At 42.0% G+C, this 26,964-nt stretch overlaps 1 protein-coding gene across 1 annotated transcript in view; it reads right to left on the bottom strand.

Annotated features, from left to right (window-relative positions):
• Window positions 1-26,964, bottom strand: part of PID1 (phosphotyrosine interaction domain containing 1) — a 272,685-nt gene that overhangs the window by 18,042 nt on the left and 227,679 nt on the right. The gene's annotated exons all lie outside the window — the stretch shown is intronic.

The following is a 26,964-nucleotide window of genomic DNA, read 5'->3' on the forward strand; positions in this document are numbered from 1 at the left end:
AGAAGGGGACAACAGAGGATAAGTTGGTTGGATGGCATCACCGACTCGATGGACATGAGTATGAGTAAGCTCCAGGAGTTAGTGATGGACAGGGAAGCCTGGTGTGCTGCAGTTTATGGGGTCACAAAGAGTCGGACACGAGTGAGTGACTGAACTGAACTGAACTAAGAGAGATACTTATAGAAATAAGTTGCAAAAACTTCATTTTTTGTCCTAAAATTATTTCACACTAAAAATTTTAGGAACATATGTGAGTACATTTCCCCCTGGCTCAATGCTAATTTAAAAGGAAAGCAGAAAGATCTTTATGAGTGAGCATTTGTAGTTGACTAAGCCATGTTTATATCCTGAAGAATAAACTTGTATTAATATGTATCCACTCAAGACCCTATTTGTGACCAAGATCCACTCCCTCATGCTGACTGGATTTATCTGTCTTAGTGCTGCTGCTTGGTTGCTAAGTCAGGTCCAACTCTTAGCAGCCCCATGGACTGTGGCCCACCAGGCTCCTCTATCCATGGGATTCTCCAGGCAAGAATACTGGAGTGGGTTGCCACTTCCTTCTCCAGGGGATCTTCTGACCCAGGGATTGAACCCAGGTCTCATGCTTGGCAGGCAGATTCTTTAATACTGAGTCACCTGGGAAGCCCATCTATCTTAGTGATATGCGACAAATTCCACTCTAATCCTCCTGGTGCACCTAAATTCAGGTATTTAAGTGGGCATAGGTAAAGTCGCTCAGTCATGTCCGACTCTTCGCGACCCCGTGGACTGTAACCTACTAGGCTTCTCCATTCATGGGATTCTCCAGGCAAGAATACTGGAGTGGACATATAACAAGTTAAATTATCTTCCATAAACAAGCAATACCTTTAGTAATCAAATCTGTGAAGACTCAAGAGCTTTAAACACCATATTTACCTTCTGTTTCCAAACAGAAACCAATGCATGATGGAAAGATAACTTTCCATCACTATCACCATCACAGTTGTATAGTCTTAGTTAAAACTTCTCTTGGAGACATACCTTTTCTGCTCTCTAACTCTCTGAAAATATTGTGATTTGTCTCCATATCAAAATTATCACACTGCAAAAAAAAAAAAAACAAAAACCTATAGAATTTTGGTACTAGCTTTATAAAAAAGGATAATGATATCAGATATTTAGAAATACAGAAACAAGTACTATAAAGGTTTATGTATTGTAGCTTTGAAGGGTTTCTGGTTAAGGTCACCTCTGATGAGTATATTCTTGAGAGGGGGAAAAAGAAGAAGGAAGTTTCTCTTCAAATGTTCAACAAATCAACAGAAAATGCAGCCTGACAACTCTAGGCGCTGTGAATAGCATCAGGACATCTGTGTGGACAGCAAAGGGAGGACAAAGAGAACGTCCTGTGCACAATTTCTGAAACCTTTCGCAAGGGCCTTATCTGACTCTCTAGACCCTGGAGAACACATGCACATGAAGCAAATATTACAGAAACCGTGGTTCACAGATTCAGGCCAGGAAAGCAGACCTTTTGAAAAGGAACTTATAGTCACTGCTTGAATATATCCGTATAGAGGTGAATGTCTTCCCTGTAAATTCACTGGATCTTACATACAGGTCTTCTCTTATTGACTTTTTTGGTTGAACTTGCTCTAATCTTTTTTTTTTATTATTTTAAAATTTTACATTTATTTGCTTTTGTTGTTTACTGAGGATAATTTACACAGTCCACTCTTTCTTTGGTGCAGAGGTCTATGAATTTTGAAAAATGTAATAGTGTGCAACCATCAGGAGTATTTGTTACATTCTTAAAGTTCTTTTTTTTTTCTTTTTTAATCCACAGGTGTACATGTGTTCCCAGTCCCAAACCCCTCTCCCACCTCCCCCCCAACACCATTCCTCTGGGTCATCCCAGTGCACCAGCCCCAAGCATCCTGCACCCTGCATCGAACCTAGTGAACTTGCTCTGTTCTTCCAGTGGCTTCTATGTGTGTCCATGTTCGCACGTTCTCTCTATCACCAGTGCCACAGGGAGGTTGAAATGCTTAATGTGATGAGACCAAGAGAGACCTAAAGGCTAGTCCATGCACGTGCAAGAGTACAAAGCCCTGTCACTAACAGAGCTGGTGTTGGTTCAGCTCATCCCTCCTCGTTCTAGCAGGAAGATGATGTGACTGTTCGTTTCCTACTCAAATGGGTCCTGGAGTGTCCAGATACTGGCTCAAACATTATTCTGGACATATTTGTGAGGGCCTTTCTGAAGGAGAGTAACATGTGAATCCTTAGAGTAAAGCTGATAGCCCTCCCCTATGTAAGTGCCCCCCACACTGAGGGACTGAACAGAAGAAAAGGTGGAGCAAAAGAGAGTCCCTTGGACTGCAAGGAGATCAAACCAGTCACTGCTAAAGGAAATCGTACAGAATATTCATTGGAAGGTCTGTTGCTGAAGCTGCAATGCTTTGACCATCTGATGTGAAGAGCTGACTCACTGGAAAAGACCTTGATGCTGGGAAAGACAAAAGGAGAATCGGGCGGCAGAGGATGAGATGCTTAGATAGCATCACTGACTCAATGGACGTGAATTTGAGCAATCTCCAGGAGACAGCGGAAGACAGAGGAACCTGGGATTCTGTAGTCCATGGGATCGCAAAGAGTCCAACATGACTTCGTGACTGAACAACAACAACAAAAGGCTAACCTGCTCTCTTTGGCTGACTGTCTTCAAGTTGGAACACTGGTCTTCTCCCGCCTTCAGACTTGGACTCAGGCTCGAACCACACCATGGGCTTTCCTGGGTCTCAGCATGCTGAGTGTAACTTTTGGAAATTCTCAGCCTCCGAGGCATATAAGTCAAACTCTTAGAATAAATCTCTTAATTTTATATATGTAATACACAGAGGATCCCCAACCTGCAACAGTTCAACTTACTTTTCTTTTGTTTTTACTTTACGATGTTGCAAAAATGACATGCATTTGACAGAAACTGTACTTTGAATTTTGAATTCAGCTCTTTTCCCAGACCCGCATTATAATCCTGTTTCATGATGCTGGTCAGCAGCAGTGACCACAGCTCCCAATCAGCCGGACAACCATGAGGGTAAACAACTGATAGGCCTACAACCATTCTGGACCCAGGTAACCATTCCATTTTTCACTTTCAGTACATTACATGAGACATAACACTGAATTTTAAAATAGGCTTTGTGTTAGATGATTTTGCCCAACTTCAAGCTAATGTCAGTGTTCTTAGCACATCTAAGGTCTGTAAGAATAAACTATGCTGTGTAGTAGGTTTGGTGTATTAAGCGCATTGTTGACTGACAACATTTTCAATTCACGATGGGTTTTTCAAGATGTAATCCCACTGTAGGGCACCCCAGGTGGCTCAGTGCTAAAGGATCTGCCTGGTAGTGCAACTGACACAAGCCACACAGATTCAATCCCTGGGTTGGGAACATCTCTTGGAGTAGGAAATGGCAACCTGCTCCAGTTTTCTTGCCTAGAAAATCCCATGGAGAGAGGAACCTGGTAGGCTACAGTCTGTAGGGTCAAAGAGTCAGACACGACTGGGAGATTTAGCATGAACACAACTGCATTGTAAGCCAAGGAAGACCTTTATATAGATAAGTCTATTCATCAATCTATACCTGCTACATTCCAAAGGCCAGCTGGGTCCTGAAGAGAAGACCACTGTGACTGACTCTGGGGGATGCTGGGATGAGGACAGCAGTCTTCAGTGGTCACTGAGATGGACACTGTCATCACAGCCTAACCTATAAGCCCTCTCCATGCTCCCCGTGGATTTTTAGCTGGTGGTCCAAATCTTTCATGCCATGACAAGTTCTGAAGAGACAACCTGGACTGTAGTGGGTAAACGGTCTCTCTCCAAGGGTTGGGTAAATAGATCGTGTGATCCAGATCTAGATATATCTATCCACACACAGACACACACACACACATTCTACTGGTTCAATTTCTCTTGAGGACCCCAGTGAAGAAAGTTAGGATTCACCAGTTGACCACCATCTGTTCTCTCTTTCTTGCTCATACCCTACAATTCTGCTACTCATTATTCCTTCTCTTTAGAGACAGCCCTGAATGTTCCTCGATTACTGCCAATTATTGTATCTCATTGAAACACCCCCCTAATGGATATAAGCCATGGAGAGTCTCCTGACCAAAGGGTCTCTTTGGAATAGCACTATGAACATATCCCAGCCCTCTTTACCACCAAGCTCAGTTCCTACTCACATAGTCTTGCCAACTCTTTCTTGGCCCTGATGGCAGGCACTTGCTGGAGGGGACAGGTCTCTCAGTTGCAAAGAGGAATCAGATTCATCTTGGGCTGGCATGTATTTATTCTCCCCCATAAATACCTCTTGAAGTAGGAAGGAAGAGGGAAGGGCACAAACTTTATAAGGACATGCCATAAATTAATTAGAACCAAACAGGTCCAAAATGGGCTTTCCAGGTGACTCAGTGGTAAAGAATCTGCCTGTCAATGCAAGAAGTGCAAGAGACTCACGTTAGATCCCTGGGTCAGGAAGATCCCCTGGAGTAGGGAACGGCAACCCACTCCAGTATTCTTGCCTGGAAAATCTCACAGACTGTAGTACCTGGCGGGCTACAGTCCCTGGGGCTGCAAAGAGTTGGACACGACTGAGCTACTGAGCACATACACAGGTCTGAGATGGTGGACAAGCCAACTTCCACTAGATCTTGATCCTCAGTATACACTCATTGTAAGACATCAGCAAGATAAATGACACAATCACAGGCGCCATGACTACTTCAAGGCTGACCACCAAAGACCAAAAAGTGGATGGTGATCCAGTGCCTAGAAATCTCCACCCCTTCTCCAAAATAGTTGGACTAATCCTCCCACTCATTAGCCTATGAAATTACTCAGTCCATAAAAGCTGACCACACCATATTTTGATGGCACTCTCTCCTTCCAAGATGGCCCATACTGTCTGTGAATTATGTTTCTCTCTAAATAAATCCACTTCTTACCTATCACTTTGTCTCTCACTGAATTCTTTCTGTGATGAGACATCAAGAACCTGAGCTTCATTAAATCCCGAAACCAGGTTTGTGGTCTCAGTTGGAGGACTGTGGGTTTTGAGTCCTGGTCGAGGGGTTAAAGTCCCTATCTGAGTTACACATTTTCTTCTTTGGTAGAAAGGAAAAGTGAAAGTGAAGTTGCTCAGTCATATTCAACTCTGCGACCCCATGGACTGCAGCCTCCCAGGCTCCTCTGTCCATGAGATGTTCCAGGCAAGAGTACTGGAGTGGGTTGCCATTTCCTTCTCCAGAAAAGAGGAGACAAAACAAAACTTGCAACTCCAAGGCCTTAGCCAGAAGACAGAAGCAACTCAAAGACTGATCCTGAAAGTTCCACTCAGGGGTGCTAACCAGGGCAGGAAGGGGCTGAAATACCACCAGCTCTGTGGAGTCAAAGGAAAAATCAGAAGCAGCAGTGGCTGATGACATAAATTAAAAGGATAATTTGTGCTATGCTACATTTTAACTTGTAAAAATGTAAATCTTTTAATTTTCTGCATGAAATATACTTTAACATGAATTCCCACAGATTTTGTTTTATGGATTTCTTTATAATTTTCTAAAGTAACAGAATTTTGGTGTTGCTGTTGTTCTAGGCGCTAAGTCCTGTCTGACTCTTCTGTGATCCCATGGACTAGCCCACCAGGCTTCTCTGTCCATGGGATTCTCCAGGCAAGAATACTGGAGGGGGTAGCCATTTCCTTCTCCAGGGGATCTTCCCGACCCAGGAATCGAACCCTGGTCTCCTGAATTGCAGGCAAATTCTTTATGACTGAGCCAACAGGAAAAGTCCTTTTTAAGTATTACACAAATTAATATTGTCATAGACGGTAGAGCAATTTTGCTGGAGTTTGGCATTCACCACATGACCCGAGGAATTAAATGCAACCTTGATTGTATATTTGCATCACTTTAATCAGATTCTCAAAGGGATTAGCAATGCAAAGGAAGACACTTTGCCTATAGTAAATTCCTAGAAGTAGAACTAAGGCAGCAATGAATATGAACACTTTTAAGGTTCTGATGTAATTTTGAAATGCCTTTCAGAAACATTTTGCCAAGTTTTATTCCTAATAGCTGTGTATGCAACTCTTTACACATACCAGACATTTCTCAACAACGGTGATCATCATCTCTAGCATTTTTGCCAGTTTAACAGATGAAAAATATTATCCTGTTATTTTGCAAATAAGATTAATTTTTATATGTTTATTTCTTCCTTGATAAATGACATGTTCAACTTGTTGGCCCCTTTTTGCTTCTACAGAGGGTTATCTTCTTTTCAATATTTGTATCTCACCTTGTTTTACATCAGGCTTCCTCAGTGGCTCAGATGGTAAAGAATGCGTAGAATGCAGGAAACCTGAGTTCAATTCCTGGGTCAGGGTGATCCCCTGGAGAAGGGAGTAGCAACCCACTTCAGTATCCATGCCTGGAGAATCCCATGGACAGAGGGGCCTGGCAGGCTACAGTCCACGGGGCTGCAGAGAGTTGGATATAACTGAGTGACTGACACTACACTATTTGTTTTACATCTCACTCCACTGGCCAATCTGTTCAGAACAATGATAGTAATACTGATGACAGTGGCAATCCTTGTCATTTATTTAAAATGCAAGACAATTCCAGAACACTAGAAACACACCCATGAGCAAATACAAGCAGCCAAAGGCATGTCAACAACTTCTGTATTACCTGCTGCTGCTGCTGCTGAGTCGTTTCAGTCGTGTCCGACTCTGTGCGACCCCACAGATGGCAGCCCACTGGGCTCCGCTGTCTCTGGGGTTCTCCAGGTAAGAACACTGGAGTGGGTTGCCATTTCCTTCTCCAATGCATGAAAGTGAAAAACGAAAGTGAAGTCGCTCAGTCGTGCCCGACTCTTAGCGACCCCATGGACTGCAGCCCACCAGGCTCCTCCATCCATGGGATTTTCCAGGCAAGAGTACTGGAGTGGGGTGCCATTGCCTTCTCCATCTGTATTACCTAGTGAGCCATTATCAGTAGCTCATACAACTGATAACCAAGAGTTACTACACTATAAGATGATACAAGAGACATCTTCTAATTTCTTTCCCAACTTTAACATCTCATAAAACCTGAAATTCATTTTCTAGCACTCAGAAGAGAAGAAAAAGCTTTCTGACTATATGCATTCTATTTTAAAATTCCATCCGAGTAGGGCTTCCCCAATAGTTCAGTTGGTAAAGAATCCACCTGCAATGCAGGAGACCCCAGTTCAATTTCCTGGGTCAGAAAGATCTGCTGGAGCAGGGATAGGCTCCACACTCCAGTATTCTTGGGCTTCCCTTGTGATTCAGCTGGTAAAGAATCTGCCTGCAATGTGGGAGACCTGGGTTCGATCCCTGGGTTGGGAAGATCCCCTGGAGAAGGGAAAGGCTACCCACTCCAGTATTCTGGCCTGGAGAATTCCATGGACTATATAGTCCATGGGGTCACAAAGAGTCGGACTCAACTGAGGGACTTTCACTTTCACATTCAGCGGAAAACAGTAAAAGTCATCCACAAAGAGCACACAAAACTCTAGGACAACCTGCTCCATTATAGGGACTTTCTATTGAATGGTCTTTTCCCGGAAGCACATAATTCTCTAACAGTGTAGCTTCCCATGCTCTTAGGGAAAAATCTGTGCACGCAGGTATCAGTATAAACATATATACATTCATATCTACATGTATACATGGTGTGTAATTAAACTCGTGAGTCAAAATCCTATCAATATTCATTACAGAAGAGGGAAAATATGAAAGAATGCCAAAATAAGAAGTCATTTGGCTACAGAATTTTTCCAAGATAACAGCTCCTGTTTCTTTATGTTATCTTTGTATAAATCTCCAACAGAAGTGCATTCCCTGAAGCGAGACAAGAGATTGTGAGAACCAGCCTACCGTACAAAAGATCCGGCAGCCCTATCTGTGAAATTGCCCAATGGAGCACGTGGTCATTAGCTTCCAGTCTCCCATCCCTATTACAGTGCAGGATGAGGGCCATGACTCATGAAAACCTTTGTGATTTCTCTAGCTGTCAAAATGCAGAGCTTCTCCAGCAGAGTTCTAAAATGGCAATAATTCTAAACTGGGAAATCAAGGACTCAGAACTGCTGAAGCAACAAACCCATTATCCTGAGGTTAGACCGATTATATACATATAGAGTTTTTGATTCAGCTGAATCAAATCACTGGTCCTTAATATTTTCTTCTAAAAAGTCCATCTTGGGACTTTCCTGGAGGTATGGTGGTTAGGACTTCACCTGCCAATGCAGGGAGTGTGGATTCGATCCCTGGTGGGAAAGCTAAGATCCCACAGACCTCGGGGCCAAAAAACTCAAACTCAAAACAGAAGCGATACTGTAACAAATTCAGCAAAGACTTTAAAAATGGTTCACATCCAAAAAAGAAAAAAATCTTTCAAAAAAGAAAAAGTCTGCCTTCTCAAATATTTACATAAATACACTTTCAGCGTACAGTATGGTAGTTACCAAATAACAGTGGGTTTGGAAGAGTCCCATGAAGCCGAGACCACATTACTTAAGTGCTGTGTGGATACTGGTGAGTGTACACAGTATCTCTGTACAGGACACTTACAGAGAAACATACCTGTCCCATCCCTAAGCCCATCAATGCCCCCACCTCAAACTAGAGTGAAGTTGCAGTTAAGCCACTGAAAGCTCTCTACGGAATAAGTCTTAATACCATGAGAAGCTGGGCAGTGGTCTAAGGGTTGTAACATAAAACCAAAAGCAATCACATTCTTAAGTGTCAATCACTGTGTTTTGAGGATCTCCTAATACTTCCTATGAAGAAAATAACCATTGGCTACGCAGAATAGATTAGAAAACCATCAGACTGGCTGGCAGTGCATATAATACAGGAGAAAAGACTTGAACAGAAACTAGGCAGGAAAGCCAAGTGAAACAGAGGTCTGATTCCAGTGTTCCTGGATTTCTAATTTTCTTTTAAGGTTCTCTATAGACACTCTCAACAATCACCAAGATTTCTGGGCTCTGCAGGAACTCTAGTCCAACTTAATGACAATTTGATGTGCAAACTTCTTTTTCTCTCCATTTTCCTCTTACATGGAGGAAATAAATTCAAACTGTCTGTAAAATTTTATAAAAAGTAAAGGAACAAAAAAGGAAACACAGAAATTTATATTCCATTTAAGCTTCCTTGCTGGCTCAGAAGGTAATCTGCCTGCAATGGGGGAGCAATCCCTGGGTCAGGAAGATCCCTCTGGAGAAGGAAATGGCAACCCACTCTAGTATTTTTGCCCGAAGGATTCCATGGACAGAGGAGGCCGGTAGGCTACAGTCCATGGAGTCACAAAGAGTCAGACACAACTCAGTGACTAACAACATTTTATCAAAAAAAAGAACAATAGCTTTTGGACCCGAAGATATTTCAATCCTTACTGTCATCTGAATCATGGATTTGATAGCAAGTAATTGGGCTAATTAACTGATGCGCGGTCTTTGAAACTGAAAATTACTCAATCTTGGTTTCATCACCTACAGAATGAGGATTCATTTAGCAAATGTTTGCATGTTTATGCTGTCAGAGGTTGAGAATGCATCAGTGAAAAAAAAAGACAACTGAAGTTAACAATCATTTGTGGAATAAAAGAAATAATAATACCTAGAATATAGGATTGTGACAAGGAAGAAATTAAATGAGATGATGTGAATAAATGTACAGTGCACTGTAAACTCTCAGTTTAAAAAAAAAAAAAAAGCAGGGCTAGAGGAGGTTGTCTTTATGACTGTTATAAACTGATGTGACTTACTGGGCCAGCCTGGATTCTCCGCTAGTTCCCAAATTCTCTTTTTTCCTGCTTTCTAGGCCACGGGTAGGTAACATTTCCCTCCTGTAATAATGGCCTAAATCCTTCCCATGTTGTCTACAGACAGACTTGGACTAAATAACTTCCTTCAAAAAAGCTCTAGCTGTCTAGTGATAGGTCAAGAGCATCCGTCAGTTTTCCAGGTCAATGGAAGGACAGAGAAATGTATGGACTCAGAATCCCACAAAAATGTGGAACCTTCCTGGCTTAGGCTCCCATTGCTGATCAAGTCTGGAGGACACTGGTTAGTTCCTGCCCTCCGCAGTCATTGATGCTGCTGCTGCTGCTGCTGCTGCTGCTAAGCCGCGTCAGTCGTGTCCGACTGTGTGTGACCCCATGGACTATAGCCTACCAGGCTCCTCCGTCCATGGGATTTTCCAGGCAAGAGTACTGGAGTGGGTTGCCATTGCCTTCTCCGTCTGCAGCCATTAGCAAAGGATAATTTTGCTAAAGCAATTTGACGAATTGTCAAATGTCAAAACACTCAGTAATAGAAATTAACCTAATGTAGAACTGTTAACACCTGTGGCTGCCAAGGTTTCAATGACCCAGAAAAATGTACACACAAGGAATCATCTTCTCAAGGCTACTGGGGGAAAACAATCACATAAAAAATATGCATCTATGTGTGAGAGTGTTCATCTATGAGTGTTCCTGTCCCAAGAAGTTTTAGACTTTTTTGTGATGCTGGATATGGGGAGAAAATCTCCAGTTAAATTTTCTATTTTAAATATTTTGTTGTTGTTCAGTTGCTAAGTCATGTCTGACTGTTTATGACCCTGTGGACTACAGCACACCAGGTTTCCTTGTCCTTCACTATCTCCCAGAGTTTGCTCAAATTCATGTTCATTGAGTCATTGATGCCCTCCAACCATCTCATCCTCTGTCATCCCCTTCTCCTCCTGCCCTCAATCTTTCCCAGCATCAGAGTCTTTTCCAATGAGTCAGTTCTTCGCATCAGGTAGCCAAAGTATTGAAGCTTCAGCTTCAGCATCTGTCCTTCCAATGAATATTCAGGTTTGATTTCCTTTAGGATTGACTGGTTTTATCTCCTTACAGTCCAAGGGACTCTCAAGAGTCTTCTGCAGTACCACAATTCGAAAATTTCAATTCTTTGGCATTCAGCCTTCTTTATGGTCCAACTCTCATATCCATGCATGACTACTGGAAAATAATCCTATTTTAATGAACATGTTTAGCCACAAGATTCCATAATAAGTTTCTACTTCAACTTGATTAACCATTAAGACTTGATTAAACATTAATCAAGTTAATTAACCATTAACTTTAATTAACCATTAACCATTAATTAATCAAGTTAATTAAATAACCATTAATCAAGTAATTCTTGATTAACCATTTCTACTTGCTACTAAAGGCCTTCCTACCTCATGGCTGGAATTTGACTTTGAGAACCTCTTTTTCAACAAATAGAGATCAATAAAGCATTTGCTACTTTGAAGATAGATTTATGTGTTGGGTCATTTTCTCCTCCAGAAACCCTCCTAAAGGAAATATATTTATTTGGTGATCTATTGTCTAATTTGTCCTGTGGGAGATGCTTATCTCAAACAGGACGAAAAGAAAACTTGAATTCAAAACTCCCTGGCGGTTACTTGGCATTTAGTTAACATGAAGGAAAAAAGAACTGATAATAATTTCAGGAGCTGGCACCATGAGGAGACTGATGGACTGCATGAACTAGAATGGGCTTCCCTGGGGGCTTGGTGGTAAAGAATTCTCCTGCCAATGCAGGAGATTTGGGTTCGATCCCTGGGTCAGGAAGATCCCCTGGAGAAGGAATGGCAACCCACTGCAGTGTTCTTGACTGGGAAATCCCATGGATAGAGGAGCCTGGCGGGCTACAGTCCATGGGGTCACAAAAGAGTCGGACACAACTTAGCGACTAGAACAACAATGCTCTAGGGATAAGAAATCAGTAGAAGTTTACGTTAAGCAAACTGAAAGTTTTCTTTATAAGTAAGAATTGTATTTATTGGGATGGCCAAGAAGTTCATTCAGGTTTTTCCGTAAGATGGAATAGAAAAGCCTGAACGAACTTCTTGGCTAACCCAATAACAAAGGGCTCTAAGACTAAAACACATCTTTGTTTAACACAACTTACATTTCTGGGTACCAAACATAATCCTTGTAAAAATGTTCTTTCAGTAAGTTAATGATTTTAAGTGGCATTTTAGTCAACCATGATTTGAAGCAACAAAAACTTGTGCCACAAAAATCTAACAGGCCATTTGTAAATATATATGTAATATGATCATTTCTAGGAAGAAAACAGATTTATATCAATGAAAACATCTGTGAGGCATATAAATGTGTATAAATGTGTAATATGTGCCATATTTTGGTTCAAATTGTCTTTTTCTTACAGGATATTTCTCATAAAACTAAGCTTCTTATCTGATTTTCTAAGTCTATAAAAGGGAAATAGTTTGAACACCACCAAAACGGGCTTCCAGGTGGCGCTAGTGGTAAAGAATCGACCTTCCAATTCAGGAGATGCAAGAGACAAGGGTTTGATCCCAGGTCAGGACAATCCTGTAGAGGAGGAAATGGCAACCCGCTCCAGTATTCTTGCCTAGAAAATTCCATTGACAGAGGAGACTGGAGGGCTATACAGTCCATAGGTTTGCAAAGAGTGGGACACAACTGAGCAACTGAGCACACATTAAGGGAAACATTTTGAACACCACCTAGACAGAATTTTCAAAAACTGTAAATTCAGAAATGATAAACACATTATACTGATTAGAAAATGAGAAACAAGCATTTGTTCATTCAAAAACAAATATTTCCTAAACATCTAAACTATACATGTGGAGACAGAAGTGAATAACAGACAAAATCTCTGCCTTCAGGAAGGAAGAGAAAAATCACATTCTTTCATCTCAGTCCAGTTTAGTTCAGTTGTTCAGTCATGTCCAACTCTTTGTGACCCCATGGACAGCAGCACGCCAGGCTTCTCTGTGCATCATCAACTCCTGGAGCTTACTCAAACTCATGTCCATTGAGTCGGTGCTGTCATCCAACCATCTCATCCTGTGTTGTCCCCTTCTCTTCCTGCCTTCAATCTTGCCCAGCATCAGGGTCTTAATGAGTCAGTTCTTTGCATCAGGTGGCCAAAGTATTGGAGATTCAGTTTCAGCTTTAGTCTTTTCAATGAATATTCAGGACTGATCTCCTTTAGGATGGACAGGTTTTATCTCCTTGCAGTCCAAGGGACTCTCAAGAGTCTTCTCCAACACCACAGTTCAAAAGCATCAATTCTTCAGCGCTCAGCTTTCTTTATGGTCTAACTCTCACATCCTCATCACTCATCACATACATGACTACTGGAAAAACCATAGCTTTGACTAGATGGACCTTTGTTGGCAAAATAATGTCTCTGCTTTTTAATGTGCTGTCTAGGTTTGTCATAGCTTTTCTTCCAAGGAGCAAGCATCTTTTAATTTCATGGCTGCAATCACCATCTACAGTGATTTTGGAGCCCAAAAAGTAGTGTCTTACTGTTTCCATTGTTTCCCCACCTATTTGCCATGAAGTGATAGGACCAGATGTCATGATCCTAGTTTTTTGAATGTTGAGTTTTAAGCCAGCTCTTAAATCATACAAATGGATGGTAACAAAAATCAGTAAGTATATAATTGGCGGGGGGGGGGCTAAAATGCTCATAAGAGGCAAGGTGAAGTGTGACCAAAAAAACAAAAAAATCCCAAAGTTTTCATACAATGAGCTAACACCTCAGACCAGTCAGAACGGCCACCATTAAAAAGTCTTCAAACAATAAATGCTGGAGAAGGTGTGGAGAAAAGTTCCCAACTTGCTGGGAATGTAAACTGGCATATCCACTATAGAAAGCAGTACGTGCTGTGCAATTTTTGGTCACTCAGTCATGTCTGACTCTTTGGAACCCATGGACTGCAGCTTGCCAGGCTCCTCTATCCATGGGGATTCTCCAGGCAAGAATACTGGAGTAGGTTTCCATGCCCTCTTCCAGGGAATCTTCTCAACCCAGGGATTGGACCCAGATCTCCGACACTGCTGGTAGATTCATTCTGAACCACCCGGAAAGCCCAGAAAGCAGTATCTAGGTCCCTCAAAAACTTGAAAGTAGAGTTGCTATAAGATTCATCAATTTTACTCCTGGGCACATGCCCAGACAAAATTACAGTTCGAAAAGATACATGCATCCTGATGTTCGTAGGAGCACTATATAGAATAGCCAAGACGTGCAAAGAACCTAAATGTCCACTGATATATGAATATATAAAGAAGATGTGGAATACATACAATGGATTACCACTCAGACATGTGTAAGAACAAAATAATGCCATTTGCAAGAACATGAATGGACCTGGAGATTATCATACCAAATGAAGTAAGTCAGAAAGAAAAAGATACATATTATATATCACAGATATATGAACCTAAGCTATGGTACCAGAGAGCTTTCATATCTATGAAACAGAAACAGACTCACAGATACTGAGAACAGACTCGTGGTTGCCAAAGGAGGGGGAAGCAGGGAAGGAAAGAGCTGGAAGTTTGGGCTATCGGATACAGACTAGCATATGCATACTATGAATAAACAGTGGGGTTTTACTATATAGAACAGGGAAATACATTCAATATCCTCTGATAGACCATAACAGAAAAGAATATGAACAAGAGTACGTGTGTGTGTGTGTGTGTGTGTGTGTGTGTGTGTGTGTGTGTGTGTGTAAAATATATGCTGAATTACTTTGGTGTACAGCAGAAATGAACACACCGTAAATCAACTATACTTCAATAAGATTAAAAAAAAGTTTTCAATCAAGCTGGAATCAATAAACATGAAGTGATCACTGATAATACAAAACAAAAGGTAATTAAGTGATGGGTTGTTTGTTATAATCCATCCACCCCACATGGGTCATAAGAGGCAAGATTTAATGAGTTTGAGGTAAGCTGACCTTGAACAAAGGGTTGAGTAGGTTTAAAAGGAGAGATTCTGCAGAAAGTTTGGCTGAGGAATTAAACATGAGCACATGTTAAGGGCAGAAGGTTGTCTGGCTAAAGTAGGGCTTGTGTTTTTGAGAAAAGTGGGGTGCTGTGCTGGAAATGTAAGAGATTATGAAAGAACCTGATGACCGGTAAGCTAGATAGAACCGATGTTAAGAAGCCAAGGAAAATTTGGCGGGGTGAGTCAAATAATGAGAGCACTGCTCATGGAAGTTTAAACTGGTGGATGGGGTCAAAGTCAACCACAATGCGACCAACCAGTCACAGAGAAAAATGCTGTGCCTCAGCGGAAAACTATGCTCCGTCTAGACTCTCAAGATCAGCACCAGAGTTAACAGATTCTGCTTCTGTGGGAGTCCTTAACAATTCTGAGTTTAAGTGATAGCAATGCAAAATAATTCTTGCATAAATTCTGTCCTGTTCAGAAGCAATCTGAGCTACGTCTATGCCCTCTGAGGGCGGCAGGGGGCGGGGGGTGGATTTTGCCTCCATTTGTACATTCATTTCAATATTCCTGATCTATCAGTAAGCCTATTCTTCAGATTCTCTTTGAACTGGCTGTAACTTCTGCCTGGTCCCCTCACTGATTGATGAGTATCATAAATTCTGAACACATGTTCATTTTATGCCCATATGAAAGTCAGCATTTTGCCTTTCTGGAAACCTATCCGGAAGGGTAAAGTCATAGCACAGGAGAGGGGTATCAGTGCAAATGGACAGAAGGAGAGAAACCAGACTTCAAAGAAAATGATGGACAAGGCATGGTGACTCAATAGGGACTGGGAGTAATTCCCCACTTCTCACTGTGGTCTAATCATTCATGATTGGCACTCATGACTGCAAAATTTACAAATCTTCAACAAACTGTGAGACTCGCACAGGTGCCAATACACCGAGAAGAGAGACAAAGCATTTTAAGCAACTTAGTTTCCTGACATTTGCTAATTTTTGCAATTCCTCCCAGGTCCTCAAGAACAGCTACCCTCCTGAGACTAATGCCAAACACCAGTTTACCTATGATTTATCTCTTTGCTTCAACCTTCCCTGAGGAGGAAGGAGAAATAAACAACGGTAATTTAACATGTTTAAAAGGTTTTCCTTGTTTCCAGCTAAGACACAATTGGAAAGAGGGAATTAAAAAATAAGCAGAGGATAAATATTGTCGGGAAACAGGAAAAAGATAAAAGGTTAAGTTTGCCTCAGATATCTTTCCATTTGATTAATCTATATGGGGATAATTAGAAACTGACCATAACCACAGTTTCTCTTGCCCATAGACTCAAACTAGAAGAAAACCAATTAAGTTATCTTTCTATATATATAATACATGTTTAATTCAATACACAAAGTACATCATGTGATAAAGTGAAGGCAACATCATGCTTATAGCTAAACAAGTAAACTCACCAACATATCTACCCATTGTTTTAAAATCCAGGACAGGTTCTGAGAATATAGCCATAAATGCCGGATTAGAACTTTTACAAAAACACAGCCCGGTTTCAATAATGATAACTCACTTGTAGCATTCTGAAACTGTGCAAAGTGTTTCCATATAGATTAATAGACTCAACTTTAACCTGTAAATCAAAGTTCCCAGTTCAAATATGAGCAAGCTGAGGCTGAGAGGCTGGGTGACTTGGTCAAGTGGACACAATTTGTTAAGAGCTGGAATTCAAATCCAGGAAAATCTTAAATTCCAGTGAATCCCTTATTAACCACCAAAGGCACATTATCTGTGTTCCACTTACAGTCTGTTATTTTGAGTAATGGAGCATATCTATTCACGGATACTATTTCTCATTCCCAGTGAAATCTCAAGGGCTGCTCTCAGGAATCCTTTTCGTAATTCTTGAATCCAGATGAACCAAAGAATAAGAATTCTTTGGGAGTATAGAAATCACAGAGAAAGAGTCAACTTTTAGGAGACTGAATGATTCATGGTCCCAAGTAATAGCCAAACCCTTGGTCATGTATGACCACAATATTGCTGTTTAACTAGCTACTGAGTTTGGTGAGATTTGTTACGCAGCAACATTGTGCCCATAGATAACTAATACAGTCTGTCTTCCCTTAGGCAGACTACCTTCCTGGCTTTGACCCCTGAACACATCTCTTTAAGAAGAAAGAATAAGTTGAAAAATTAATTGATCTCTCTTTAGGAAACTGGACTCTGAAATGGTATATGTAGCATATTAATATGGTTTCAGCAAAATATCATATAAATGAATCTTCTTAAAAAATAAAAATTTATCTCTGACTATAGCCCAGAATTAATGTTTCACCTGTTATTTGCTTCTTTGTTTCCTCCCCAAGACAATAACCAAGCAACATAACAGTCAAAGATGCTCACACGCCTCTTGCTCAAATCAGTTTCCAAGGTAATAAATTGCATTGCCTGCATGATTAAAACAAATCCACATCAGTGACCCTAGAGGTCCATCCTCTAACATACTCCAGTACTAGAGACCCATATTTCCTGAATGTTTATGACCTGAAGTAAAGAAAAGAGAAGCAGAATCATCTGTGTACCAGAAGAGGAGCTATTCTTTCCTTTGTAGGAAGATGAAGCAAAATGGTCTATTCGGCCAAAGAATCACTGGCTTCACAGGACATGGTATTTTTCCAGGATGTTTTTTCCAAGTGGAAAGTAATATTAACATAACAGACATAAATTATTATTTTTACTGACCTCAAGATGTGCTGAATATCACTGAGGCAAAACCATAAAGAAACAGAAACAACCAGCATGCAAAAAAATAATAAAAAAGACTCATTTTTTATCTTTGGTTCTGTTGATTGCTCCTTCCTCCTGCAAGCAAGCCTTATTTTTCCCTGCTTCATCAAAATAAACACTGAAAACAGAATTAATTTAAGGGAGAAAATGTCCTACACCATGATAACTAAAATTATCTATGCAAATATCAGAACTTAACAAGTAAATTCGGAGAAGGCAATGGCACCCCACTCCAGTACTCTTGCCTGGAAAATCCCATGGGTGGAGGAGCCTGGTAGGCTGCAGTCCATGGGGTCGCAAAGAGTTGGACACGACTGAGCGACTTCACTTTCACTTTTACGCACTGGAGAAGGAAATGGCAACCCACTCCAGTGTTCTTGCCTGAAGAATCCCAGGGACGAGGAGCCTGGTGGGCTGCCGTCTATGCGGTTGCACAGAGTCGGACATGACTGAAGCGACTTAGCAGCAGCAGCAGCAGCAGCAAGTAAATTACTAAATATGTTATAAATATCACTAGTGAATGAAAGTGAGAGCTAGTGGGAGAAAAAAGAATCTCCTCTGGCTAAACGAACATTCACATTTATAAGCTGGTTATGCTGTGAAGATGCCCAGACGTCAGACCCTCCTGCTGACACATCTGGAACTCTCCTGGTGGTTTTCCTGAGGACGAGCTGCAGAACTCCAGCTCTTTGCCAGCCACTCATTTCCATTCAACCTCAGTGTTACTGCACCTTCCAAGAGACTTGACAAACATGCCAAGTCAATAGATGTGCTTTTGATCACATCCATTAAGTTAAATGGAGAGTAAGTTTAAAAAAAAAAAAAAAAGGAGGTGGACCTCCATAAGAACAGAGACTGAATCTGGTTTTTTCTACCACTGATTTGTACCCCATGTCCTTAAGGGATATTTGTCAACCATGACACAAGACTACAGAGGAAAAAAAAAATCCACTCCCACAGCTTCAAAAATCCATGAAAAGTGATGTAGCCAAAAACAAAACAGTGACAATACTTCAAAAAGGAGCCAAGTGTGAAATGACCTGTAAGGATATAACATGGTCTTTCTTCAGTGTCAATATAGTTTTTAAAATATACATTGAAGTTATTTCAAGATTCTTTAGCTCAAAACACAACAAAGGTAACTTAGAAACCTCTTCTTGCGGCTAAATTGTGCATTTTCTGCAGGATAAGAAACAAAAGGAGAAATGGGTAAGAAATGAGGCTATGGATGAGAAACAGTAGAACTGATGAATATGGGGTGTGTGTCTGTGTGTGTGTGTGTAGTTAATTTGGTTAAAGTTGTACTCATTTTTAAAGTAAAGAAGGACATTAAGGATAAGTAAATTATATCACACACAATGACATGAATTCATGTAATAAATACAGAAGCATCTCGAGCAAAATGAAATGTCAGCATCTCTAGCTCTTACTTATGAAAATACATGAAGTTAACATGTATGGAGTACATACTATGTAGTCAGCGTCAAGCTAGGTGTTTTCACATATGATCATACATGTACACTTCAGGATCATTTTACCTCAGAGAAGGAAGGTGAGTCTCAGAGAGGTCAATTAATTTGTCCAGTCCCCTAGTCTAAGGGACATCCCTGGGTCTTGAACCCAAGCATTTTCTGAATCCAATTTCAGTGTGCTTTCATCTAACCATGCTAAAAGGATATAGGCACTGAATGCTAAATCAGACCAAGTGATCTCAGCTAACAAGTTTACTATGTAAGCGCCATAATACCTTCTGTTCACATGAGGCTATCTAGCAAATACAATTCAGTAAACCAGTTGTAAATTTTACTGAATGACATTTTTATCTCACCTTGTAACATTTCCCCAAAATGGAATTTCCTTCATTCAACAAGTATTTACTGAGTGAATACCATGCGCCAAGCATTTTTCTAGGTTCTGGGGATTTCACAAGGAGCGGATTCCCTGTTTTCATGGAGTTTACAGTCCAGTGGATGATAGAGAGATAAGCACCCCCTTGCAATCGGTGTGCTGGGTGCCGTGTTACAGGAAATACAAAGTGCCCTGAGGCTCAGAGAAAAACTCCAAACCCAAACTTGGGGGAACAGAGAAGCATTGCAGAGCAAAGGATTCAAAGCTGAGATCTAAAGAACTGGAAGAAGGAGGAGGACACATTGAGTCTGGAGAAGAAATTGGTGTGTATAGTCACATGAAGGCATTTGCACTCTGACTTGACCTCAATGGAGGAGAAAAGGGCAACCTCCTCCAGTATTCTTGCCTGGAGAATTCCACAGACAGAGGAACCTGGCGGGCTAGACCGTCCATGGGGACAAAAGAGTCGGACGTGACTGAGCAACTGATACATTTTTTACCTCAATGGTGTGGCCATTCAAGAGTTTCAAGCAGCTAAAAGGTAGTCACAGATTTTCTTGTTTGAGAAGGATCCTTTCTATTGCGACGGGATGAATGGATTTAAGGACTGGCAGTGGGCAGGCAAGTTAAAAGGCTACAGCAATAGTTAGAGAAAAAGAAGGTGGTGGTTTAATTGGGTGGAGAGGGTCTAAGAAGAAGTTAGTGGAAGTAAAGTCAAGCTGATCAGGACTGACTAGCTGTTGGTGATCATGGGGGTGAAAACAGTGAGTGATTCCAGTAGTGGGGGAGGCGGGGGCTAGTGCCACGCCCAGAAGAAAAAACAACTTGGGAAGAGAAACGATGAATTAAGTTTTGAATGAGCTGAGTTTGTGTATCTATCAGGCAGTCTAGAGGAGAGGGTATGGTCTGGGCTGCCTATAAATTATGCTTTTTATGAAACTCTTTTGAATGGCAGTAACCAATGAACTTTCTTTCGGCTTCCTTAAAGCATAACAGTCTCAGAACTAAATCTCTGAATCTGTAAAAAGAGCTTACCTGTCTGGAGTTTTTGAAGAGCCACGGGGCATACCTATCTACAACTGTTAAAGGCTTAAAATTATTTAAACTGTGGCCATTCTCCCTTTGCTGAAGAGAAGTTTTGGAAAGTCATGATCACAAGACATGATCATATTAGAATCTTTCATTCTAATTTTTCACTTCTGAGAGTCCAAACATAATTAAAGGGAAATACAAGTGATTTAACTCAGATGCTGATTCCAACAGCAGCCTTATAATAATGTAAGCTTTCTAAAGCCAGCATAATGGAGCTGGCAGGAGTCATGGATGGGTATGGTGAGTCCGCTGCAAATAGATGGTGGCTAGGAAAACTGTGAAATGTGCAGAGCCTAGAGTAGCCTTTTAAGTGGACCAGACTCCAGAAGCCATAACCAGATCACTGGCCCCATATTGACAGTTTGCCTTTTACTTTAACAGTCCTCACAGATGGACAACACATTCTCAAGATATTTGGAAAGAAAGATCTTGGCTGAGTGGTAAACACCCGACATGTTCAGAAACTGTTTTCAACTTAAACTATTCATTCAAGTACCCCAAGGGGAACACTTCTGACCTCTAGCAAGTATCCAGGATTCCAGAATCATCCTCCTTTGGCAAATAATGTTAAGTTCTAGAACAGTCTTTAGTGAAATAGGAAATATATATATATATATATTTTTCCCCCAAAGCAGACTAAATGTACCATACACAATAAGCAAAGTTGGTGGCTGTTTTCCCCACTTCCATGACCAATTAGGTCTTCAACAGAGATTCCATAAATAGTAGAAATGCTTGGCATGGTTGTATGCTAGAGGTTTCTGCTGTCATAAGGAACAGGAGTTCCTCTGCTGCTACAGTTTCACAAATCCTTCTCCACTCTACGACATCGGCTATTCAAGTAAAACACAAATACTTGCATGCAAAGCACACACACACAAATGCATGCATGTCGATCCTTCAATTCAGAGAATGAAAACCGTAAGTGTACTTTTCCAAGGTTTACTGAGATCATAATTTCCTCCTGAGAAAACATTTGTTTTCACTGTACCTTTTTAAACTAAAGTTACAAATGGGCTTTTTGTGGTTTAAAAAAAGTAAATAATAACAAAAGTTAGAAAAATAAGAGAATTTTCTAGAGACTGGCCTGGATGGCAAATTGAGCAGACTGCAGCTACTGTCCTGACCTCTCAAAGTTTCTCCCAACACATTTCCAAGGGTTCTGCTCCAGTGCTCACACATATTAGCCCATGGTTGATGAGAGTAATATGTGTGTTTGACAGTAAACTATTAATGTAAGCGTTGGCCTCAACTGAAATATTTCATGAGTACAGAAAGAGCATAATTTGCACTTTTTCATGTAGCCCAAGGAAATGCACGTGATTCATAGACAACCATACTACCTCTAACTGTATTATAGCTGAAGGCAATCAAGCATTTAGAACTATGTTTAAGTCTAGTGGCTCAGACAGTAAAAAATCTGCCTGTAATACAGGAGACCTGGATTTAATTCCTAGGCCAGGAATATCCCCGGGAGAAGGGACTGGCTACCCACTCCAGTATTCTTGCCTGGAGAATTCCATGGACAGAGGAGCCTGGAGGGCTACAGTCTATGGGGTCACAAAAAGTTGGACAGGACTAAGCAATTACACTTTCATTTTTAAGCCACACACACATATACACAAGGGGAAAAAAAATCATAAAAAGAACTAAAGGGACAAAATGATCACAGTAAGAGATAGTATCTGGTAGAATCCAAGATTTTGTGCATTCATTCATTTATCAAATGCTAGGCACTAAGTCTGGTCCCATCACCTCCTGGGAAATAGATGGGGAAACAGTGGAAACAGTGTCAGACTTTATTTTGGGGCGCTCCAAAATCACTGCAGATGTTGATTGCAGCCATGAAATTAAAAGACACTTAGTCCTTGGAAGAAAAGTTATGACCAACCTAGATAGCATATTCAAAAGCAGAGACATTACTTTGCCAACAAAGGTCTGTCTAGTCAAGGCTATGGTTTTTCCTGTGGTCATGTGTGGATGTGAGAGTTGGACTGTGAAGAAACCTAAGCACTGAAGAATTGATGCTTTGGAACTGTGTTGTTGGAGAAGACTCGAGAGTCCCTTGGACTGCAAGGAGATTCAACCAGTCCATTCTGAAGGAGATCAGTCCTGGGTGTTCTTTGGAAGGAATGATGCTAAAGCTGAAACTCCAGTACTTTGGCGACCTCATGCGAAGAGTTGACTCAGAGAAAAGACTCTGATGCTGGGAGGGATTGGGGACAGGAGGAGAAGGGAATGACAGAGGATGAGATGGCTGGATGGCATCACCGACTCGATGGATGTGCATTTGAGTGAACTCCGGGAGTTGGTGATGGACAGGGAGGCCTGGCGTGCTGCAATTTATGTGGTCACAAAGAGTCAGACACGAGTAAGAGACTGAACTGAACTGAACTGAACTGAACTGAGGCACTCAGTTTCCATTGTTTCCCCATCTATTTGCCATGAAGTGATGGAACCAGATGCCATGATCTTAGTTTTCTGAATGTTGAGTTTTAAGCCAACTTTTTCACTCTCCTCTTTCTCTTTGGTGACTGCAGCCATGAAATTAAAAGATGCTTGCTCCTTGGAAGAAAAGCTCTGACAAACCTAGACAGCATATTAAAAAACAGAGACATTGCCAACAAAGGTCCATCTAGTCAAAGCTATGGTTTTTCCAGTAGTCATGTATGGATGGGAGGGTTGTATTATAAAGAAAGCTGAGTGCCGAAGAATTGATGCTTTTGAACTGTGGTGTTTGAGAAGACTCTTAAGAGTCCTTTGAACTGCAAAGAGATCCAACCAGTCCATCCTAAAAGAAATCAGTCCTGAATATTCACTGGAAGGACTGATGCTGAAGCTGAAGGACTGATACTTTGGCCACCTGATGTGAAGAACCGACTCAATTGAAAAGACCCTGATGCTGGAAAAAGACTGAAAGCGAGAGGAGAAGGGGATGACAGAGGATGAAATGGTTGGATGGCATCACTAACGTGAAGAACATGAGTTTGAGTAAACTCCAGGAGTTGGTGATGGACAGAGAAGCCTGGCATGCTGCTGTCCATGGGGTCGCAAAGAATCAGACATGGCTGAGCAACTGAACTGAACTGGGGCACTAAGTGATGAAAGCCCTAAATTCAAAAAGTCCCTGCCTTCAAAGACCTCATGATCAAGCAGGACGACAGTTCAATTTTTCAAGTGTTATGGGACAGAGGGGAAGTATTTCAGTGGGGCTGCAGGGATCAAAGGAAGCCAATCAGAGGGTATCACACCTGAGTTGCAATTTGAAGCCTACCCAGAAGCTACCTAAGGACTTAGAACAAGTCACTTCTTGAAAATCACTCTTGTTTTTATGTATAAAATGATAAACTAAAACAGTGGCAAAATAGCAGTGCCCTTGGTATCTTGGCTGAAGTCAGAGCCTGGTTCACGATGCTGAGCTCTTTTCTCAAAGTGTCAGGACACTTGGGCTAGATTTGAACATATTCCGAATTTTCCTCCCTGGTTCTCTGGTCCTTCGGAGACAGACTTTCAGAAAAGAGCAAGTTTCTATTTGGGGATATATTACATGCATACTGAAGACTCCTTTCTGAACACTATAAATGCCTCTGCACTGTGTGATCAGATGGCTACAGCTTCACTGCAGCAAGCCAAAGGGGACATCGCTGTCCTAACACTCAGTGTGGTCTGCTGACCCACCCAAATAAGGCTCATTAGTGCCCACAAATATCTCCACAGGCTTTCTTCTAACTCCACAGGAACTGATTATAACCAATTTATTAATGTATTCCATAATTACCTTTTGGGCTTCCCAGGTGGCGCTAGTGGTAAAGAATCCGCCTGCCAATGCAGGAGACACAAAAAACGTGGGTTTGATACCTGGAGCCTGAGTCAGGAAAATCCCGAGTAGAAAATGGCACCTTACTCTAGTATTTTTGCCTTTAAAATCCCAGAAACAGAGGAGCCTGGTGGGCAACAGTCCATAGACCACGAAGACTTGGACATGACTGAAAAAAAAGGAAAGTGAAGTTGCTCAGTCGTGTCCGATCTTTGCGATCCCATGGACTGTAGTCCACCAGGCTCCTCCATCAATGGGATTTTCCAGGCAAGAGTACTGGAGTGGGTTGCTATTCCCTTCTGCAGGAGATCGTCCCGACCCAGGGATGAAACCTGGGTCTCCAGCATTGCAAGCACACACAAAATTACCTTTAAATAACTCTTTTGCTTTTTTGGTTTCAAGTCATTGCAGGAAGATCAGGCTTATCAAAGACCCGCAAGGGTTTGAATCTGATGTGTCAGGTAAAAGAAGACTTGGGATGGAGGGAAGGCATGTCAATTTCAGACTCAGTTGCTCATTTGTCAAACTGAGGCCACCCCCTTCCAGCTGCTGAAGCAAAAACAGCCCTCTCCGCGCCCACTGCCCTACTCCAGGCCCTCAACATCCCTCACATGGAGGATAGCACTAGTTTACTAACCGATCACTGGTCTCCTGCCTCCTTCCAGCTGCACCCCTTCCCTCATGAATCCCCCATGAAGTCACCAGTGGGAGAGAGTTCCAATGCCTCCCACCTACAAGATAAAGTCTAAGCTCCCAGCAATGGCAAATCAGACCTTTCCTCTCCATCCATAGCCTGCATCCGTCTCCCTCCAGGCTGTGGTCTCACACTGGAAGCTGGGTGATGCTTCCCTAACCCACCCCCATACCCAGCACTGATCCCATCCTCAGGGCCTTTGATGAAGCTGTTCCACCTCGCGAAACAGCCTCCTCCACCTTGTACAACAAGCTCTCTCCATTCATCCTCCTGAAGCAAAGGTCAATTCCAGAGCCTTCCCTGAAATCCCCAGCAGGACTCAGTTCTACGTGCCCTGGTAACTCCCCAGATTGTAGGTTTCCTCTGCACCCCGCCCAACCTGTGGACCATCTCTGCCTAGGCGCACTGCTCTCACATCTTACTGGGAACATTTAGATGGCAGAGTCAGGCCTTTGTCAGCTGAGAAGCCACCCAGATTGACGACCACCATGCCTTGGGTTCTGTCAGAGCCAAGCTGCTGCTGGCTGGCATTCAGAAGGGGAGCAGAGTAGGAGAGGGCTTCCTTCTAGGGAAGGGAGTGTGAGCAAGGAGGGAAGAGAGGCAGACAGTCAAGAGAAAGTCACCCCATGGTCAGGAAAAAGTCACCGCAGGTCAGGAGTTAGAGGGCTTCAGGGCTTGTTTTCAGTGCTGAGGTGAGAGGCTTATCTCCCCTTTCACTTTGATTCCTCAGAGCGACATGCAGCGGGGGAAAAAAAAAAAGATATTTTTCCAAATTACATTGTCCAGCTGTATTGACAACAGCACCTTGGCTCTGACTCTGGAAGGACAAGTGTTCTTTATGAAAAAATTGACAAGCAGTTGAATCAAGGTGTCATTTCCCTTCTGTTGGGTCATTTTTTCGGTTATAGGAATTTAGACAGAAAGTGTGTTTTTTGTCACTGTTTCGTCGGCGGGAAAACTGAGCAACAGTTTTCTGACTTAGTTAAGGTTAAAAACATGTCTGGCTCTGACCATGAGCTTAACCCATGATGTCAGGCCCTGAAGGGGTGACAACAGCTGTGTTCTGTGGACACAGAGACCTGCTCGGAGGGACAGGCTGCTGGCAGAAGACTCTGAAAACGGATTTTGTAGGGAGGGCTGAGAGAAGCTATTCCATGTTCAACGTCAGGAGGGGCAGCAGTGAGGAGATACCCCTCATCCAAGGTAAGGAGCAGCGGCTGTGCTTTGCTGGAGCAACTGTGAAGAAATATCCCACATCCAAGGTAAGAGAAACCCAAGTAAGATGGTAGGTGTTGCGAGAAGGCATCAAAGGGCAGACATACTGAAACCATAATCACAGAAAACTAGTCAATCTAATCACACGGACCACAGCCTTGTCTAACTCAATGAAACTAAGCCATGCCCTGTGGGGCCACCCAAGATGGACGGGTCATGGTGGAGAGGTCTGACAGAATGTGGTCCACTGGAGAAAGGAATGGCAAACTATTTCAGTATTCTTGCCTTGAGAACCCCATGAACAGTATGAAAAGGCAAAATGATAGGATACTGAAAGAGGAACTCCCCAGGTCAGTAGGTACCCAATATGCTACTGGAGATCAGTGGAGAAATAACTCCAGAAGGAATGAAGGGATGGAGCCAAAGCAAAAACAAAACCCAGTTGTGGATGTAACTGGTGATAGAAGCAAGGTCTGATGCTGTAAAGAGCAATACTGAATAGGAACCTGGAATGTTAGGTCCATGGATCAAGGCAAATTGGAAGTGGTCAAACAGGAGATGGCAAGAGTGAACATCGACATTCTAGGATGGACTGGAATGAGGGAATTTAACTCAGATGACCATTATATTTAC

This window comes from Budorcas taxicolor, chromosome 2, assembly GCF_023091745.1.
Source record: "Budorcas taxicolor isolate Tak-1 chromosome 2, Takin1.1, whole genome shotgun sequence".
Taxonomy (NCBI): Eukaryota; Metazoa; Chordata; class Mammalia; order Artiodactyla; family Bovidae; genus Budorcas; species Budorcas taxicolor.